Source organism: Lithobates pipiens, unplaced genomic scaffold (assembly GCF_037356315.1).
Source record: "Lithobates pipiens isolate NorthernLeopardFrog02 unplaced genomic scaffold, aLitPip1_a1.2 Scaffold_27, whole genome shotgun sequence".
Classification (NCBI taxonomy): Eukaryota; Metazoa; Chordata; class Amphibia; order Anura; family Ranidae; genus Lithobates; species Lithobates pipiens.
The window spans coordinates 217,303,723-217,325,475 of record NW_027507788.1 but is presented as its reverse complement, the minus strand read 5'-3'; positions in this window follow the sequence as shown (position 1 = coordinate 217,325,475).

Here is a 21,753-nt window from a genome sequence, read left to right as displayed (position 1 = left end):
CACGGAGAATCAGCCAGCCTATGCAGAGTTAGCAGCGGACGGTGAGCGGTGGGATCCTACCCAGTCATCCTGGTATGGCCCCAGCGTCTGTGCCTGCTTCCCGGTCCGGTCCGCTCGTTTTCTCCGTCCAGATCGTATCCCTTCCAGAGACCGTATCGCCGGTGTCAGCGGTCCGGTCCGTCCGTGCGGCCCGAGAGGCTGAAGAGTACGCCGCGCTCCATGCGGCGTGAGGTGAGGGGTAGCGAGGGAGAGCAGGGGGGACACGGAGGAACGAGCTCCACGGCCACGCCCCCTACGTCATGACGCTGCCCGCCCTGGCTGTGTCTCGCACCTTTCATTCTTAAAAGCGGCCCTTGAGCTCCAACGGTGGCTTCTTCTAGGCTGTGATGATGTCATCAGTCCGCTGCAGGTAGGGGGAAGCATTTCCTCAATCTAATGTCCCCCTGGAGATCAGATCACACCATTGATTGATTGATAGCAGGACACAAGCTGGGCGGGTGCAGCAGGGGCTGGTCTGTGTCAGACATTTGTGAACACAGCCAAAAACTGCCCAGGCCCCAAGAAGTAGGTGATTGTATCATCACTGAGCTGGTTTCTTGGCCCTGTAAGTGGATGCTCACACTAGATATTATCTGGACAAAGAAGGCACCGTCCTTCTGGAGAGAAAAGCAGGCATGTTGAAGGTATGGTCGGGGGGGGGGGGGGGGGGGTAAAAAATACCTGGAAACATTCCAATGACCCACCACAAGAATGTCAAGCCCCTCCCCCCCCCTCTATCTATCTATCTATGGCACTTCCGAGTATTACAGGAAGAACCCCCTTTTACCTTCAACACAGAACCGATATTCTGTACCGAGCTTCAAAGGAAATAAAATATCTCACAATTCCTATAGATATGAAATGTTTCCATATTTATGAATGTTATCAGATTTGTTTCTTTTTTTAGACCTCTACGTGTAACCTCGGGGGGGTTCTCCTGCACCTTTAAATGCTTATTTTGTAGCGTGGTGCGTTTACGTAGAAGGTTACTATCTTCTCACCTGAGAATTGTGCCTTTATCTCTTAGAGTTTGTTGTGGTGACGCGGGATCAATAATTTACCCAGGTGCGGGAAAGAGGGTTTTAAATAATTCACTGTGGTTTCTAATGCAATCTGCTGTTTATACTGAACCTCCATTTTAAATCCCTCTCTAGACTTTAGGGAGGAAAAAAACTCTGCGCACAAAATCAAACGCCACAAAGTGATCATATGTAGAGGTATGACTCCATTATTGTTGACTATTAACCGCTGAATTTTATATAAAGTATCTATCTATCTATCTATCTATCTATCTATCTATCTATCTATCTATCTATCTATCTATCTATTTATCTATCTATCTATCTATCTATCTATCGCACAGCATAGCCAGTGTATATATTTTTATATATGCATTTATATTTTATACACTTACTGGCCACAGCCACAATCTGCACAGTGTATAGCTGGCTACTGCAGCTGAGCTTCCCTTATGACTAGGGAATTTCACAGGTCAGAACTGCAACACAGTAGCCAGCTATACACTGTGCAGATCGTGGCTGTGTGTAATGCCGCGTACACACAACGAAACGTCGGACAATTCGATCGTGTGTGGGCTCCATCGGACCTTTGCTGGCCAAAAATCCAGTGGACTTTAGAAATAGAATATGTTTTACATTTTCCCGCCGGAACTCTGCCAGACCGAGAAATCCATTCATGTGTATGCTAGTCCGACGGACAAAAACCGGAGCTAGGGCAGCTATCGGCTACTGGCTATGAACTTCCTTATTCTAGTCCGGTCGTACGTTATCACGTTCGAATCCATCGGACTTTGGTGTGATTGTGTGTGTCCAAGTCCGTTCATTCAGAAAGTCCGCCGGAACTCCGCAGAAAGTCCGTCGGGAAGACTGTCGGACCTAGTCCGTCGGAAAGTCCGGTCGTGTGTACATGGCATTAGAGAATTGGAATTTAACAGCTATAGTGTGTGCTTTGTAGGGAAAAGGAGATCTTAGTGCTTGCGCTCAGGATGTGTACCGTACAGGGATGGGAGAAAAAGCTCTGCCCAGTGCCACCGGTGACCCATTTCCTCTTTCCTTCCAGTTGTGACACCTGTCTTCTCTCCTGCAAGCCGTGACCCCTGCATTCTCTCCTAGACCTCTCTCCTGCCAGCGTTGACTCTTGTCCTCTGCCCTGCTGACCCCTGTCCTTGGAACAGTTGTCCAGTTGAACTCTATCCTTGACTCTGCTGATGCCTGTACATTGCCCTACTGACTCCTATCCTCTGCCCTGCTGACCCCTGTACTCTGCCCTACTAACACTGTCTTACCGATTCCTGCTGACCTCCTATCTCCCGCCCTGCTGACACACTCTATACTGTAGAACTGCAACACAGTAGCCAGTTATACACTGTGCAGATTGTGGCTGTGTGTAAGGGAATCGGATTTCAGCTACAATCTGTGTAGGGAGAAGGAGATCTGTCAGGAAAGGTTCCATCCACTGGTAATATGAGAGAATATTTATTACAGACAGACGTTTTCTGCACTACTCTGCATGCTGGCAAGTAAGATCCCCAGATGTGCCCTGTAATGTGCCCCGTGCCCTGATGTGCTATGTGCCCTAATGTGCCCCATGCCCTGATGTGCTATGTGGCCCAATGTGCCCCATAATGTGCCCTGATGTGCTATGTGCCCCATAATGCGCCTTGATGTGCCCCGAGCCCTGATGTGCCCCGATGTGCCCTGATATGCCCCATGCCCTGATGTGCTATGTGCCCCATGTCCTGATGTGCCATGTGCCCTGATGTGCTATGTGCCCTGTGCCCTGATGTGCCATGTGGCCTGATGTGCCCCGTACCCTTATGTGCTATGTGCCCTGATGTGCTATGTGCCCCATAATGTGCCCTGATGTGCCCCAATGTGCCATGTGCCCTAATGGGCCCCATGCCCTGATGTGCTATGTGCCCCATAATCTGCCCTGATGTGCCCCGAGCCCTGATGTGAACCATTATGTGCCCTGATGTGCCCCGAGCCCTGATGTGCCCCATGCCCTGATGTGCTATGGGTCCTGTGCCCTGATGTGCCATGTGGCCTGATGTGCCCCATGCACTTATGTGCCCCATGCCCTTATGTGCTATGTGTCCCATAATGTGCCCTGATGTGCCCCATAATGTGCCCTGATGTGCCATAATGTGCCCTGATGTGCCACTTTTCCCCCGAGCCCTGATGTGCCATGTGGCCCGATGTACCCCATGCCCTTATGTGCCCTTATGTGCCCCGTGCCCTTATGTGCTATGTGCCTTGATGTGCTATGTGCCCCATGATGTGCCATGTGCCCCGCGCCCTGATGTGCCATGTGCCCTAATGTGCCCCATGCCCTGATGTTTTATGTGCCCCATAATGTGCCCTGATGTGCTATGTGCCCCAAAGTGCCCTATAATGTGCCATAATGTGGCGTTCCAATACTTTTGGTAATATAGTGTATTTCTGGCCATAAAGTAGATATGATGATAAAGTGTTCACAAAGGTTTGGTCATAATATGCATACATACAATGTATGTAAGTATTCTAGAAATTTCCTATGACCCTTAGCACCATCTAGTGCCCAAATTCAGTACTTTCAATTTGAAATAATCGAAAAACATTTGACCAACACAGAAACTAGCCAAATAACCTTTGTTTTGCGTTCTATTTGCACAGAACGAATGTAATTTTGTTTGGGCAAATTGCTATCCCCCTTTTTTTTTATATATATATATTTGTCTTTGGCCATTGCGGCTACTTCTAGTTTTAAAACAACATCCTGCTTGTTAATTAGACTTCAGTTTTTGTTAAGCAACTTCGGTGTTTACTTGGCAAAAAAGATTTATACCTGCAAAAAAAATGGAAATGTAAAAAAAAAAAAAAAGAAAAAAAAGAAAAAAAAAAAAAGCCATATGTTCTTGAATATAATACGAGAACTCGGATTTTATGCGTTCCAGGAAGTTTCATAAAGCACAAGAGAAGCAAAATAACAAACAAACATTTTGCTGGGAATTCACAGAGGAGGAAGTGGTCGGTGGATATGATTACTTTCCGCGCTCCGCGCTAAAGTGACAGGATTAGGAAAACAGCTGTTAACTTACAGTGTATGCAAAGAATGCATTGTCTGTACGTACGCCACGCAGCAAAGGGGAATGTAATTGTCTCAAAGAGCTTAATCATGTTTAAAGCAAAAAGTCTGCTTACCGAGCGGGTTTTGTTTTTTTCGAGCAGGTACATTCGGCTGCCAGGAATAGCTTGGAGGTTTCATGGAAAAGCAAAAGTAACGGCGGAACTTTTTGAAGGGAATGTATATAGGGTTTTGTAAATGCGAAACGAAAAATAAATATATCAATTAAAAAAATATTTGAATATGCAATACTGTATGTTAACCGCTTCAGCCCCTGGAAGATTTTACCCCCTTCCTGACCAGAGCACTTTTTGCTATTTGGCACTGCGCCGCTTTAACTGACAATTTGCGCGGTCGTGCGATGTTGCACCCAAACAAAATTGACGTCCTTTTTTTTCCACCACAAACAGAGCTTTCTTTTAATGGTATCTGATCACCTCTGCGTTTTTTTTCTTTTTTACGCTATAAACAAAAAAAAAAAGAGCGACAGTTTTGGAAAAAAAAAGAAATATTTTTTACTTTTTGTTCTAATATATATCACTCAAAAATATATAAAAAACATTTTTTTTTTTTATGTTCATGATTCAACAATAAGAAAGAGACCAGGCAAAAATGACATCCATGGGAGAGCTCCAAGGCCAAAGCCACTGCTGACCAAATAGGAACACAAAGGTTTATCTCTTACAACTGTGACTCATCCCTTAAAAACACATTGCTAGCACACAGACGAGTTGTAGCCGCTAACCGGCAAGCACTGGCACATAGGCGCATCTGTGTGCAGCAGCACACATTGGCATGCACGTCTAAGCGCATTGGCGAACACCCCTACATGCCCAGTCCTGGGAAAGGCTCTAAGCTGCTTTTTTAAAGGAGGCCCTGATTTGTACCAGTTGCTAGATGTTCTTCAGCTTCCCCATGACCTGTGCTCCTGCGTTCCTGCTGACTGATCTTCCATCGCTAACTCCTGACCTTGTTCTGTGAAACCCAGATAGAGGTCTCTGCTTTTCTTTGATTATGCTCTGCCTGCTTCCTTGGTACTGACCTCGACTTGCTACTTGACTATGTTTTGCTTGTGTCATGGCTTGGAATCAAGCTCAGAGGCCAGTAGCTACAGCAGTAGAGAGGCACCCACCAACCAGCTGGGTAAGTACAGAAGTAGACATGTGCACTGGCAAAAAATGTGTTAGTTTTTATTTCATTCGTTTTTTTGTTTTTTGTTTTCAGGTCATTCGTTATGACCGCAATTAGTAAATTTGTACATTCGCAAATTCGTACATTTGTACATTCGTAAATTAGAAAATTTGTAAATTCTAAATTTTAAAATCCAAAAACCCCAAAATTCGAATATCTGAAATAGTAACTAGCTACTAAATGATACCGTGTTTCCCCGATAGTAAGACACCCCCGATTGTAAGACGTATCGGGAGTTTCAGAGGGGTCGGCTAATATAAGCCGTACCCCGAAAGTAAGACGTATGTCTTACTTTCGGGGAAACACGGGGGTATTGCCGCCTCCAGTGACGTACGGTACTAAGAGTGGGGCGGGGGGTGCGGGCCGCACCCTGGGGGGGTGCCAGGCCAGCGCCCTCCCCCTCCGACTGAAGAGACAGCGCCGTTTTGATCAGTCTCGGCCGAGCAGAGTGAAGCCGCCTCCCCCTCCTCTTGTATGGCTACACAGTGCTGTGTATGGAGGAGGAGGAGGGGGAGGCGGCTTCAGTGAAGCCGCCTCCCCCTCCTTCTCCTTCATGGACAGCACTGTGTAGCCATACAAGAGGAGGGGGAGGCGGCTTCACTCTGCTCGGCTGTGAGTGACAGCCGCTGCCCGAGACTGATCAGAACGGCGCGACGCAACCACAGAGAAGGGGATTATTGTGCCAAGTCCCGGATCACTGCTTACAGGTGTCACTGGCTCTGTGCCCTCCCGGAAAAAGGTCAGTGCATACAGAGAGAGACCAAGGAGGGGGAGGGGGAGGGGGGGTGTGAAGAGATTCTCTGCAGCTCTTGTAACCGCAAAATGCAGCTGAGGAGGACTACAAGTCCCAACATACCGGGCTGTGTGTGCTTACAGTTCTCCTCTGCTGAGCATAGCAGCTTTGTATGCTTGGACTTGTAGTCCTCCATAGTGCAGCCTTGCATGCTGGGACTTGTAGGCCTCCTCTGTAATGCAGTGCAGCCTTGCTTGCTGGGACTTGTAGTCCTCTTCTGTAGCGCATAAAATGCATATACACTAAAAAACACATTTTACACAGTTTTTTTAGCTGTCAGTGCCCCTTTAACTGCGGGATGCGGACGGTTAGAGCGGGATGAGCGGAGGGATGTGGAGGCCGCGGGAGCAGCAGTAATGTTTTCCGTGGTCCATCAGGTCCAATTCGACAATTTTTATTCCAATATAAGACATACCCCGAAAGTAAGACATAGTGGGGCTTTTGGGGATAAAAAGAAAGTAAGACACTGTCTTACTTTCGGGGAAACACGGTAGGTATTGTAATTTCCTTTCAAATTTGGATGTTGGTGAACGTTACGAATACAAATTTATCCAAAGTTACGAATTAACCCGAAATAATGAATGCCGCATCTAAACAAATGGAACGGAACAAATTAATAATAAATAATAATAAAATTTTTTATTATTGTTATTTATTATTATTAATTCATTACGTTCCATTCGCTTGGATATGGCATTCATTATTTCAGATAAATTCGTATTCGTTAGGTTCACTAACAGCCAAATTTGAAAGGAAATTACAATACCTATAATTTAATAGTTAGTAATAGTTAAGTTATTATTGGTTAATTATTATTTCAGATTTCCAAATTTCCGAATTTCCAAATTTCCTAATTTATGAATGTACGAATTTACGAATGTACAAATTCACGAATTTACGAATGTATGAATTTACAAATTTTTTAATATTCTAATTTACTTATATATTCGGAAAAAAGGGTTTTCAGATATTTCCGAATTTGTCAAAATTAGTTAAAAAACAAATTCGTAACAAAACAAATTGCACATGCCTATACAGAAGCAGGTCACCCTAGCAGAAGACATGGGCTCACCTAAGGTGTAGGGTCTAAGTCAGCCTTTCTCAACCTTTCCAACACAGAGGAACCCTTGAAATAGTTCTCCGGTCTCGGGGAACCCCCTGCTAAAAATTATAAACCTACAACTCATGATACATTAGTGTGATGGTCAGTGGGAAGAATGGTTCTTACACTTGTGGTCATTGGGGAGAATTACCTCCTTACAGATAGCTAAGCAGATCAATGGTGTTGGTGGGAACTTATCTGAGAGGCAGAAATAGCCCAATGCTGAAGGAACCCATAGCAACCTTTGGAGGAACCCTAGGGCTCCACGGAACCCTGATTGAGAATCACTAACAAAGTACTAACAAGTATTTACCAGAAACTAGGAATTAATGAGGCCTGTCTCAACCTGAAGTAAAAACACCAAGATGCCTCCATCCGTAAATGCTATGCGAGAACAAAAGAAGTGAGGTTGGGACTTTACATGAGGCATGTTGGTGTGTATAATGATAAATAGAATGAACTTAAATGACTTGAATGTCACAATCCCCTAGGGGCACAACGTAATAGATGTTAATATTTATAATAAAACTGAAAGCAATGAAACGTTTATGATACAAAATTTAATCATAAAGAATCAATGTATAATAATAGATTTAATAACGAATGATTGATTAGAGAGCATGATTTGTAACAATGTAAATAATAAGCGATCAAATACATACAAATAATTCATACATGATCAACATGATATATGAAATTGATACAGGTTGTAACTTGATACAGTTATTAGTGCAAACTTGCATTTGGCATTCATAAATGAACACTCAACGCGTTTCATGGCCTCTTGCCAATCGCCAGGAGTTGGATGCACGAATGAACTAAAAATTAATAGATAGATAAATTATTATGTGGTCTATAGGGAGCCGCTATTCCTCATAGAAAAGAGAAGAGGGAAAGAATGGAGGAAATAGGAAAGGAAAGGGAGCACTATCAATGTTACTTAAAAGGCAGCCCATAAGTTATGGTCAGTACCAGGATACAGATTATATTCCTCAGACCCATCTATTACAATTGGTGCTGGAGGTCCTGGATCCTGATCTGGGAGAGGGTCAGGTACAGTTGGCTTTAGCAATGACACAGGGTGAATCTTGTAAGAATAAAGTAAAGAAAGTTCATATGCTGCTGGATTGATCCATCTCCTGACTGAAAAGGGACCAATATATTTAGGCCCTAGTTTCTTTGATTGTCATGGCAGTTTTAGGACAACCAGACCTTGTTTGCTGGGTAAATCCCCCTTTCTCTTTCTGTTGAAGATCTTCTTGTTGTCTTCCTGAGCCTTAGCCATAGCAGCTTGTAATTTCTTGTTGTTTTCCAGAAAGAACTTTATCCTGAATTGCCGTTACAGGTGAATCAGGAACTGTATCAGGCAGAAAGGAAGGAAAGAATCCATAGTTAGCATAAAATGGAGCTTGATTTGTGGCACTATGCATGGAATTATTATAGGCAAACTCAGCCAGAGGTAGCAAATCTGCCCAATCATCCTGTGAAAAGGAAGAAAAACATCTGAGGTATTGCTCTATTGTCTGGTTGGTACGCTCAGTTTGTCCATTAGTCTGTGGATGATAGGCCGACGAAAAATAAAGTTCAATTTGTAGAGACTTGCAAAGCTCTCTCCAAATTTTTGATGAAAAACTGCACCCCCCGATCGGATACAATACTGGCTGGAACATCATGAAGTCTCACCACCTCCTTGATAAGTGTATTGGCTGTTTGTTGCTCTGTAGGCGTCCTTTTCATAGGAAAAAAATGCGCTATCTTGGATAATCTATCAACAACCACAAAGATGGAGTTGAAGTCATCTGATACTGGTAGTTCAACAATGAAGTCCATCAAGATAATTTCTAATGGTCTTTTTGGTACAGGAAGTGGCCTTAATAGTCCCCAAGATTTATTCCTGTTACTCTTATTATGTATGCAGGCTTTATCATAACTTTCACAGTCAGACCTCCATTTAGGCCACCAAAAAGATTGCTGTAACAGCTCTATAGTCTTTTGGGATCCAAAATGTCCTGCTAATGGACGTGACAAAATCTGAAGACCTGCAGACGTTGAATTTCAGGCACAAAAACGTTGTCTTGAAACCAAAAAAGTCCATCTTTATTTTGCAAATTCACTCCTTGAGGTGGTAACTCCTGCCCTGAGGCCTGCTTGATTTGGGTCATGAGGTTTGTCTGGAGAAGTAAAAAGTTTTGTGCAGACAAAATGGTGTCCTGTGGGGGAGCCCCCTCCACTTCTCAAAACAACCGTGACAGAGCATCGGGCTTGCCACTCTTAAAACCAGGGGCGAAATGTGATGTGAAACAGGAACCTAGAGAAAAACAGTGCCCATCTGGCCTGTTGAGGCCACAGTCTTTTGGCTGTTCTAAGATATTCTACATTTTTATGATCTGTAAAGATCAAAATAGGATGCATTGCACCTTCCAGCAGATGGCACCATTCCTCCAGAGCCGATTTAATAGCCAGAAGCTCACAATCTCCAACATCATAGTTTTTCTCAGCAGGGTGTAGCTTTCTTGAGAAAAAGGCTACAGGATGCATTAACGATTTTGTTCCTGATCTCTGAGACAAAATTGCTCCCACAACATTCTCAGAAGCATCAACTTCTAGGATATAAGGTAATGCTGGATCAGGGTGTCGCAGGATTGGGACAGAGGTAAAAAGGAGCTTCAGCTTGTCAAAAGCCGTTTGTACTTCAACAGTCCATTGGAATCGGGTATGTGACTTTGTGAGTTGGGTGATGGGACAAAACATGGAAGAAAATCCCTTAATGGATTTTCTATAGAAATTAGCAAAGCCCACAAATCTTTGGACACTCCTTTTATTTGTCGGGACAGACCAATCCAGGATGGAGTTAACCTTTTGCGAGTCCATTGAAATTCCCTCTGTGGAAATGAAGGAAGGAAATCTCTTGTACCTCAAACTCGCATTTTTCCACCTTGGCATAGAGTCTATATTCTCTTAACCGGCCCAACACTTTGACAACATGAGTGCGATGCAATTCCAGTGAAGAGGAGAAGGTCAAGATGTCATCCAGATAAGCAATCATAAATAGGTCAAGGAAGTCTCGAAAAATGTAATTCACAAAGTGTTGGAATGTGGCCGGTGCATTGCACAGTCCAAATGGCATGACGAGGTATTCCAAATGCCCAAACCATGTTCTGAATGCTGTTTTCAATTTGTCTCCTTCTCTTATACGCACAAGGTTATAGGCTCCTCACAGAACAAATTTAGTGAACACTTTCGCCTCTCTAAATCTCTGAAAAAGTTCAGGAACCAGAGGAAGAGAATATCTATTTATGACTGTAACTTTATTTAACTCCCTATAGTCCACACAAGGACGAAAAGTACGGTCTTTTTTTCTCTACGAAAAAGATGCCCGCCACACCAGGTGATCTAGAAGGGCAGATAAAGCGTCTTTCCAAGTTTTCAGAGATGTATTGACAAAGGGCCTCCTATTCGAGCTCGGACAGTAAGAAAATCTGCCCGAATGGAATCTCAGCTACTGGAAGCAGTTCCATTGGATAGTCATAAGTACGATGCGGAGGCAAGATATCAGCTCTCTTTTTATCAAAGACGTCCAAGAAATTGTGGTAACATGCAGGTACAATCTTCTGTACAACTGGTTTAGAGTGGAGACATAGAAGCAGAGCCTCATGAACAACAGCTGGTGGCTGGCAGGACGTCTGACAGTAGAAAGAAGAGAATGTCACTTTCCCAGTGTTCCAGTCTATGTGCGGGTTATGTGCCTGCAACCAGGGGATGCTGAGGATAACAGGAAATAATGGAGATGGAATAATGTATAATCAAAGAAATTCTTAATGTCCTTGAGCAGAAGATATGAGGAGTAAGTCAGTTTCAAGACTTACAAGCCCAGAATTGAGATCCAACTCATCTGACAAATGTACCATAAGTCTCTGCTTCTTGGGTTATAACGAAATGCCATGTTGGGTTAGCAAAGTTAATGTCCGTAAAGCAACTGCAAGCAGCAGAATCGATAATAGCATGAACTGGAATAGTTCGCCCAGACACTTGAAATGAGATGGGCAGAGCAACATGAGCTGGATTATTTCCTGAAGAGCATCCAGTCATAAATGAGAAAGAGGGTGGTTGGCTTGGTCTCACAGGGCAAGTCTGTATGAAATGACCAACATCTCCACAGTAGAAACATAAGTTAGCCATTCTGTGGTGAAGCTTCTCCTTTGTGGATAGTGAAGCATGGAGGAGGCCAATCTGCTTTGATTCTACTTCTGCAAGGTCAAATGTGGATGATAGTTGCGGAAGCGGAACAACAAGTATAGTGGTATTGGTAGGGGCTCTTGATGATAACATCCTAGGTGGACGAAGACTGCCCACCTTTTCAGATTGCCGATCATGCAATCTCCGATCCAATTGTATGGCTAATTGAATCTAGCCAGTTCATCTTTAAGGGCTACTGACAGGCCCAAATGGAATTGGTAATGCAGGGCTGCTTTGTTCCAGTCAGTAAAAACAAAAAGGAATACTGCTCTAACCTAGAAACCCAACCACACAGAAAAAACGAATCCAAATATTTGAGGGCAGCGATTATTATGATGTGATACACACCCACAATGCACATAGAATAAAAAGTATAACTGCGCTCTCCCACAAAATAGTTATTCCTGGCAAATACTCAAACCCAGAAACTCCAAATAAATTCAGCCACTATAAATCTGATGTGACTGTTGAAAAATGATAAATAAAATAAAAAAAAACAAAGGCAATGATAACATATATATGAAATTAATACAAATATAGTGCTTAACAGTTTCACTGAAAATATCAAATAGATAAATATTAAATATCAGATAAATACATAAGCAAATTCATTGTGAAAATATCAGATAAATAAATAGATAAATAAGTAAATAAGAACGTTGATAAACCCATAGCGTAAATCCACATAGATAGCGTTTTATTAAACCATAAAAAACATACTCACAAGTAAGACAATTAAAAACAGCGTTAAATGCCGGCCGGCAAAATGAGCGCCCAATAGTTCCTGTCACGTGATGGCGTCAACACGTCGAGACCACCCTACATCCATTTCGTCATATGTGACGTCACCCCAGAAGACGATTTACGCTATGGGAGTCTCTTTTATCCATATTTTATGAGTGATTCCGCCATTGGAGGTCGTTTAGAAGGGGTTTGTTGCTGTCCTGATCCAATGGTCCCTTGGGAATTCCAATGATATGTGCTGAGTATCCTTTTTTGGTCTGGTAAGCGCGCATTCAGATTGCTAATCAGCACAGTGGTGGTGAAGGAAGCCTATACTTTATACAGAATCTCGCTGGAGGAATATCTTTAATCCAACGGACTGTTGCACTTATCTGTTTCTCTTTTTTGAGAGCACTTTTTTGGGCACATTTGTTTATTTATCTTATTTTTATTGATGGTTGCACGTTTCTATTTTTAAGCACTATATGGGTTTATCAACGTTCTTATTTACTTATTTATCTATTTATTTATTTATCTGATATTTTCACAATGAATTTGCTTATGTATTTATCTGATATTTAATACATATATATATATTTAATTTATCTATTTGATATTTTCAGTGAATGTTATCATTGACTTGGTTTTTTTAATTTTATTTATAATTTTTCAACAGTCACATCAGATTTATAGTGGCTGAAATTATTTGGAGTTTCTGGGTTTGAGTATTTGCCAGGAATAACTATTTTGTGGGAGAGAGCGGTTACACTTTTTGTTCTAGTCAGTGTCTGCACCCCATTTACGAAATTCCACAACATAGTCCTCCACAGGCCTATGGCCTTGCTGCAATGTGTGAAGGGTTGACTCTGCTGTAGCAGCCCTCTGAGGATCCTCGTAGAGCTGGGCCACAGCCACAAAGACGGAGTGTAAAGTCTGTAATAATGAGCTTTCTTGTTCTAGCAAACAATGGGCTCAGGATTGGGGTTCTCCCTGCGGCAGAGAGATGAGGAATCCCACTTTGGTCTTTTCCAGGGAGAAAGCCCGTGGCTGAAGCGTGAAATATAAGTGACATGCATTCCAAAATGCCTGGAACGCTTTCCGATATCCCAAGAAACATTCTGGTGTGGGAACCCGAGGTTCTGGAAGCAGCAAGATTATAGTGGGTACTGAAGAGGCACATGTGGTAGTAGAGGGTTTAAATGTGAAGGCCGTTCCCATCGCTGAGTCACCAGGCAAACGCCAAGTTAACAGTTGAATACAGCCCTTCAGCCGACATTGATCATCAAGAAGATTTTTCACAGCCTGAGTCAGAGCAAGAAGTTGCTGGCAAAGAATGTCCAATGGGAAAGCATCTCCTTCAGCCTCAGACATGACTGAGTGGTACTAACATATACCTGGTGGAGGCTGAGCTGACGGGAGGGCTTTCCCTTACACTTCCTGTCTTGTTTTTCCTGAAGTTAGTGACAGGATATAACAGGGAACGCAGTGGCACGGTGGTAGGAGATCCTGGAGAGAAGATACTTGCAGCAGGTGCCAGCAGGCAGGTTGGTGGACTGGCCGATGCAGATACACACCAACAGGTACAGGACAGGAGGCAGACTGGTGGACTGGCAGATGCAGGTACAGGGCGGCAGGTGCAGGAAAGCAGACAGCAGCCAAGCTGGAGAGAAGATGAATGCAGGGTCTATGGTGGTCAGAGAGGAGTCTGGGCAGGCCAGGGTTGGTATCAAGCAAGCAGAGAAGGTACCGGAACAGTAGGCAGAGTCAGGTCACATGCTGGGTCAGCAATCAGGTATCAAGAAACATGAACGAGCAGAGTCAAATAGGCCGGGTATACATAGGAACAAGCACATGGTCAGGTCACAGATGGTAGAAGCTGACCACTCAGCAATCTTCTGGTCTGTGGAGCCAGTTTAAATAGGCAAGAAGGTGCCAAGTACTCACGTACATTCATGCTAATGCGCATGCACGGAATACGTTAGCGAGTCAGGAATGCTTAGTTGTCACTCGCAAATTCCTTTGCGCATGCGTGCGAGTTACTGAACCTCTAGCTGTCATTCGAGAATTTCTATTAGCAGGTACACATCTTCTTGCATGTCTTTATGTACGATTATGTACACAATTTCCCTGATAGTTTTGTTGCATGTTAGTACCAGGTTGCAGTCCTCAGGATCATCCCAACAGGAGGTGCGCAAGCAGACATGGCAGGTAGGGATAAGCAGAAGCGTGGACAGAAAACAGGCCAAAACTCAGCAACAAGTGGTTGCAGGTTGCGATCAAGCAGGAGCGTAGTCGAGAAACAAGTCAAAGTTTGGCAACAAGTGGTAGAGAAGATATGGATCGCAGCAGGAGTGACAAAAATGAGATATTGGATGGAGAGAGCACAATAATTTATAACAGGAAATGCAGAGACATGGCTTAAATAAGGAAGTTCATGGGAGGAGCAAAGAATTCAAAGTTCAAGAAAAACAGGGTTCAACGCAAGATCATTCAAGGAATTGTCCAGGGAGTCCTGCATCTTAGGTGGCTTAGCAAGAAGAGACATTGCCTGACACGCAGAGTTTGCAGATTCAGAACTGGGTCCTGACAGCCTGCTTCCCTGGTACTGACCCCAGCCTGCTACTTGACTACACTTGCTCCTGCCTAACTGTGTATGACCCTTAACCATGTCTCTGGCAGTTACCGGCTTCTGAGTGTATTTTTGATCTACACACCCTGTTCCCAAAGTTCTTCTCTTGGGTGTCTGCCAACCACCATCCTTTCCTGGGAGGTCTTACCTGCAACTCAGCTACTGCACCTGTGCTACTTTGAGGCTTGCACCTCTGTCACCAGACCAGAGCCACAAGGAAAGCCCTCTTGTTAGTTCGACCTCCAACCAAGAAATCTCATAGGGACTAAGTGAGTATGAACAGTGTGGAATACACCATTTATTGATTGTTTTTTATGATGTGAGTTTAGTGATACTTTATTGTTCACAATGCCTCCAGACATCCAGACTCCTTCTAACTTCCACGGGGGCACTCTCCAGGGCTCTCCAGACCAGGTTTCCAGGTGAAGGTTCCATTGACTAGCATCAAGAAGGGATCCTCAGGAGTGGGCCCCCCGGCTATGCCACAGCTGAGACTTCAATGAATACTAGGAATCAGGATAACTGCTGCGGATGGGGGAAACCACATCCACCCAGACAGGGAAAAGAACCCTGCTGCTCTGAATCTCAGAATAGTTATACTGTATGCCTCCCCAGGGATTGGCTGGAGCACAATATATATTCAGGCTGAGATTTGCCTCGCTCAACCCTCTATGTTCCAGAAGTAGGGATGAGCTGAACACCCCCCTGTTCGGTTCGCACCAGAACCTGCGAACAGACCTAAACTTCGTGTGAACTTTAGAACCCTATTAAAGTCTATGGGACTCGAACGTTCACAATCTAAAGTGCTCATTTTAAAGGGTAATATGCAAGTTACTGTCCTAAAAAGTGTTTGGGGACCCGGGTCCTGCCCCAGGGGACATGGATCAATGCAAAAAAAAGTTTTAAAAACGGCAGTTTTTCAGGAGCAGTGATTTTAATAATGATTAAAGTGAAACAATAAAAGTGTAATATTCCTTTAAATTTCGTAGCTGGGGGGTATCTATAGTATGCCTGTGAAGGGGCGCATGTTTCTGGTGCTTAGAACTGTCCCTGTACAAAGTGTCATTTGTGCAGGAAAAAAAGTCTTTTAAAATCACTTGCGGCTATATTGTCGGCTCCCGTAATACAGAGAACATTCAATGAGTGCTCTCTGTATTAGCCGACAATTCGTTCATTCATTGATAAAAAAAAAAAAGCGTGGGGGTTCCCCTAAATTCAATTACCAGGCCCTTCAGGTCTGACATGGATATTAAGGGGAACCCCTTGTCAAATTTAAAAAAAAAATTGACGTGGGGGTCCCCCTAAATATCCATACCAGACCCTTCAGGTCTGATAATGATATTAAGGGGAACCCCGCATCAAATTAAAAAAAAAAATTGACGTGGGGGATGGCCTCATCCTCACAACCCTGGCCGGTGGTTGTGGGGGTCTGCGGGCGGGGGGCTTATCAGAATCTGGAAGCCCCCTTTAACAAGGGGACCCCCAGATCCCGGCCCCCCCCCTGTTTGAAATGGTAAGGGGATACAAAAGTACCCCTACCATTTCACAAAGAAAGTGTCAAAATGGTTAAATAAGACAAACACACTTTTAAAAAATTCCTTTATTAAAAATAATAAAAAAAATAAAAAAAAGATTCCAGCGGTGCTAATCCACTCTTGCTATCCAGCGACGAATCTCCGGGGTCCAGCGATGGATGATCATATCCAGCGACAGGGGATCTCTCAGTCCAGCGCTGTCCATACATCCTTCTTCTGTCTCCACTCCGGAGACACTGCAGAGATCCCAGCGCTGACGTTTCTTATATTAGGAGGGCGGGGCCACTCGTCACCTGACCCCGCCCACTCTGACGCTGGTGAAGGGAGCCAGGGGTTTCCCAGTGACGTATGGGTGACCCCGCCCCCTCTGATGTAACGGAAACCTGCGTTAATATTGTTGAGATTCAGAACAGCCAAAAGCAATCAACAACTGCTCCACTGATTACAGAGGAGCCCAAAAACAATAACATTTGCCTACATCCTAGCAATCTAACTAGGAGGGTGCGACACTTGACATGAAGGAAGACAAATAAACTACATGGTGATTTTACAAATTTGGCAGGAAGAATTCTATGTTGGAGTTTTTTTTAAAGATTAAGAGCTCTTTTAGCCCCTGTACACACGGTCGGACATTCCAACAACCAAATCCGTCTGATTTTTGTCAGAAACTGTTGCATACACACGGTCGGACAAAGTTGTCGGAAAATCCGATCGTTCAGAATGTGATGACGTTATTTCGTTATGACAGGACTACGTTCAGGCTAGTAGCCAATAGCTTTGGTCTAGGAATTTGATCTGAGCATGCGTGGCACTTTGTCCAATCGAAATTCTCTACATATGATCGGACAAGGTCCGATCGGATCATGTTGTCGGAAAGTTTTATAGCCAAGCTGGAAAACTTGGTCCGTCGGATATTTCAACGGAAACAGTCCGATGGAGCCCACACACGGTCGGATTATCCGTCGGAATGTCCGACTGCGTGTACAAGGGCTTAGACTTGCAGTTGAGAGTAAAAACACACACAGGGCAGCTTTGCTCCCCCCGATCAACAGCTCCCCTTATGCTGTAAAGGCAGCGGATGGAGATGTTTAAACCACAAAACCAAACCCCTCTGTTGCATTCAGTGGGTAGTACAGCTGCCAAAATTAGCCCATTTAACCACTTGCCAACCACGCTCCTAGAACCCTGCCCCATGCATGTCTCCTGCTGCACGCATCAGGCGGGGTAAAGGGCCAATCACAGTGGCCCTTTACCATGTGATCAGCTGTGTTCAATCACAGCTGATCACATGTAAGCAGACTTGCTGATTATCTGCAGTCCTTTCCTCCCTCGCTGTGTCTGTCAGTGGCCATCAGTGCTGCCTCATAAGTGCCACCTTGTCAGTGCCTCCTCATCAGTGCCACCTCATCAGCGCCCATCAGTGCTGCCTCATCAGTGTCCATCATTGCAGCCTCATTAGTGCCCATCATTGCCGTCTCATCAGTGCGGCCTCATCAGTGCCCATCAGTGCGGCCTATCAGTGCCCATCAGTGCGGCCTATCAGTGCCCATCAGTGCGGCCTATCAGTGCCCATCAGTGCTACCTCATCGGTGCCCATCAGTGCCTATCAGTACAGCCTCATCAGTGCCCATCAGTGTTGCCTTGTCAGTGCTGTCTCAGTGCCTATCAGTGCAGCCTCATCTGTGCCCATCAGTGCTTCCTCATCAGTGCCCATCAGGGCTGTCTGTCAGTGCCTATCAGTATCAGTGCAGAAGAAAAATTTGTTATTTGCAAAATATTATAACAGAAACCAAGAAAACCTTTTTTCAATTTTTTTTTTTTTAGCAAACAAAAAAAGCAAAAAAAAGTGGAGATAAAATACCACCAAAAGCAAGCAGGAAGGGGGTGAAAGTGCCTGGCAGACAGATGGTTAAGCAAATATGGACGTGCCACAACCACCATGCAACTGGGTGCAATGGTGGTGAGGCAGTTAGGAGGTCAAAACAATTTAGGAGGCATCACATTGTCTCATCTTCCCCTGTCAAATGGCTCTGAGAAACATTATTTTCTTTAAAGACTAATGCCCTGTACACACGATCGGAAAGTCCGCCAGCAAAACTCCGATGAGAGCTTTTTGACGGAAAATGCGACCGTGTGTACGCTCCATCGGTCTTTTGCTGGCAGAATTCCAGCCAGCAAAAGACTGAGAGTAGGTTCTCTATTTTTCGGTCGGAAAAAGTTCAGATCGGAAATTCCCATCGTCTGTACAAATTCCGACGCACAACATTGCTAAGCATGCTCGGAAACAATTCAACGCATGCTCAGAAGCATTCAACTTAATTTTCTCGGCTCGTCGTAGTGTTGAACATCACTGCGTTCTTGACGGTCAAAAGTTCAGAGAACTTTTGTGTGACTGTGTGTATGCAAGCCAAGCTTGAGCGGAATTCCGTCAGAAAAACCGTTGTGGCATTAGAGCTCATTTAGAATTGTGGATTGGGGGGGGGGTGTAAAAACATGCATGTGAGGCCTTGCTTTTACTGCCTCCCAACTGCTCCCTCTTAAGTGGCAAAGACAGTGTTCACATACCACAGTTGTGACCCTTTACTTTGCATCCTCTGCAAAAACGAACGGCGGGCAGTACCACCACTCAGCACAACCACTTCAAGCAAATGGGGACCTGCTGCAACCACATGCATTGAATACAGCTGTGGTGCCGTGGTGTGGGATTTACGGGGGGTAAAACAGGTGGTGAGGATTTGTCATATCGCCTCCTCACCGCTTGTCAAACGCCTACAAAATGCATTTTTTCGGTTTTATGTTGCCGCACAACTAAGCCGAGCATTACAGTAAAAACTACAAAATGATCTTGGAGGTGACACAAGTGAGCCGAGATCAGGATAATTATCCAATTTGTGAAATATAGTGAGAAGCTCTGTGTTTGCATGCAGTCACGGAGATGCTGCTTAATTATATCCCCAAATAATTGTAATTGATATAATTAATGTGTAGCGGTGTTAACATGGTGGAAGTGTGAAAATAAGTGAGAGATACCAGAAATTTATACTCGAAGAAATTAGCAGCCTAAAACATAATTATTTTCCGTGTCTGCTGCTTTTTAGATTTATTCCTCGAAATCTTACCAGCCCTACTAAGATCAAAACTGCAGACGTACAGAAGCTGGAGGATGTACAGCAAGAATGAAGCCATGTGACCTTTTATTAGCTACCACTTTGTCCTATTTGGCATTTGACATGGCCAGAAGTAGACTGCAATACAAATGTAGCACCCCTCTGACACCCCAAAGGCAGGATAGCACCTCCAGGGGTCAGGGGTGGGCTATCATTTCACCCTATGGCTGAGTCCATGGCTAAAATAGGGGAAACCAAGAAAGGCTATTGGGTCCGGTCACTTTTGTCTTTTTAACGTTTCATTGCAGAACGGATGGGGAGGTGAAGACTTACAGACTCTATAGATTCAGATCAATGTCCAGCTTCAGTGTCAGAACCTTTAGGCTGGGTTCACACATATGCGAATTGGATGAGGGTTGCCTTGTGCAAAATATTTACATCCTTCCCCAGCATGCACCAGTGACCTAAACCTACTACTGTATTGGCTGAAGAGTTTCCCTTTTATATCAATTGTCCCCATTGGAGTAGCCTTTTACATCAATTGTCCTCATCAGAGTGCCCCCTTACATCAACTGTCCCCATCAGAGTGCCCCCTTGCAACACTTGCCCCCACTAAAGTCCCCCATCCACATTAGAGCCCCCTTTACATCAAATGCCCCATAAGAGTGTCCCCATACATCAGATGTCCAAATCAAAGTGCCCTCAGTTAAAGCGGAGGTCCACCCTAAAGTGGACCTTCCGCTCATTGGAATCCTCCCCCCCTCCGGCGCCACAATTGGCACCTTTCAGGGGGGAGGGGGGTGCAGTTACCTGGATAATCCAGGTAACTGTACCCACTTCCGGGATAGCTCTCTGCGGAAAGGGGCGTAGATCTACGCCCCTTTCCGAAAGTCCCCCGCTGCCTGCTGGGAAACACACAGATCCCAGAGGCAGCGGGTCCATCCTTATTGCGCAGCGCGACTCGCGCATGCGCAGTAGGGAACTGGGAAATGAAGCCGAAAGGCTCCACTTCCTGATTCCCATACCCAAGATGGCGGCGGCAGCACCCGAGTGACGATCGAGAGATCGGCTTCGGGTGCCGACATCGCGGGCGCGCTGGGCGGGTAAGTGTCCTTATTTTAAAAGTCAGCAGCTGCAGTATTTGTAGCTGCTGGCTTTTAAAAAAAAAAAACGGCGGACCCCCGCTTGAAGCTCAGCAGAGGGCCTCCTAACATCAACTGTCTGCATCAGGGTGCCTCTTACATCAACTGCCCCCATCAGAGATCCCCCTCACATCAACTTTCTCTGTCAGAGTGCCCCCTTACATCAACTGCCCCCATCAGGATGCCTCTTACATCAACTGCCCCGTCAGGGTGCCTCTTACATCAACTTCCCCCATCAGAGAGCCCTTTACATCAACTGTCCCCATTAGAACCGCCTTTATATCAAATGCCTCTATCAGAGTGACACTTAAATAATTTTCACCCAATAGAGTCTCCCTTCCATCAAATCTCCCCATCAAAGCGCACCCTAACATTTAATGTCCCCGTCAGAGTTCCCACTAACATTAAATGCCCCCTTCAGAGTGCCCTCTGACATTAAATGTCCCCTTCAGAGTGCCCTCTGACATTAAATGTCCCCTTCAGAGTGCCCCCTAACATCAAATATTCCCATCAGAGTGCCCCCTAACATCAAATGTTCCCATCAGAGTGCCCCCCAAAATCAAATGTCGCTGGATCGAGATCGGGCTTAGGTAAGTATAAGGGAGGGCTAAGGGGGGGCTGTACACTGAAGGTTTTTTTTTTTACCATCATGTATAGAATGCATGAAAGTAAAAAACCTTGTGCCTTTACAACCACTTTAAATGTCCCCATCAGAGTACCCCCTTACATCATGATATTATTATATATTTTTTTTTTGTATGATATTATTTATTTTTTTTGTATGATATTATTTATTTTTTTTGTATGATATTATTTTATTTTTTTGTATGATATTATTTTATTTTTTTGTATGATATTTTTTTTTTGTATGATATTATTATTATTATTTTTTTTGTATGATATTATCCTTTTTTTGTATGATATTATTTTTTTTTTTGTATGATATTATTTTTTTAAATTTTTTTTGTGGTTGAACTGGATGGACTTGTGTATTTTTTTCAACCTGACTAACTATGTAACTATCAGTTGCTTGCATCAGACTGACTTATGGATGAATGAAACAGAGCTATCTGAAATAAATCTGCTATAAAGGTGTACCACATCCCCAGAAAGATAGAAAAATGGAGAAAC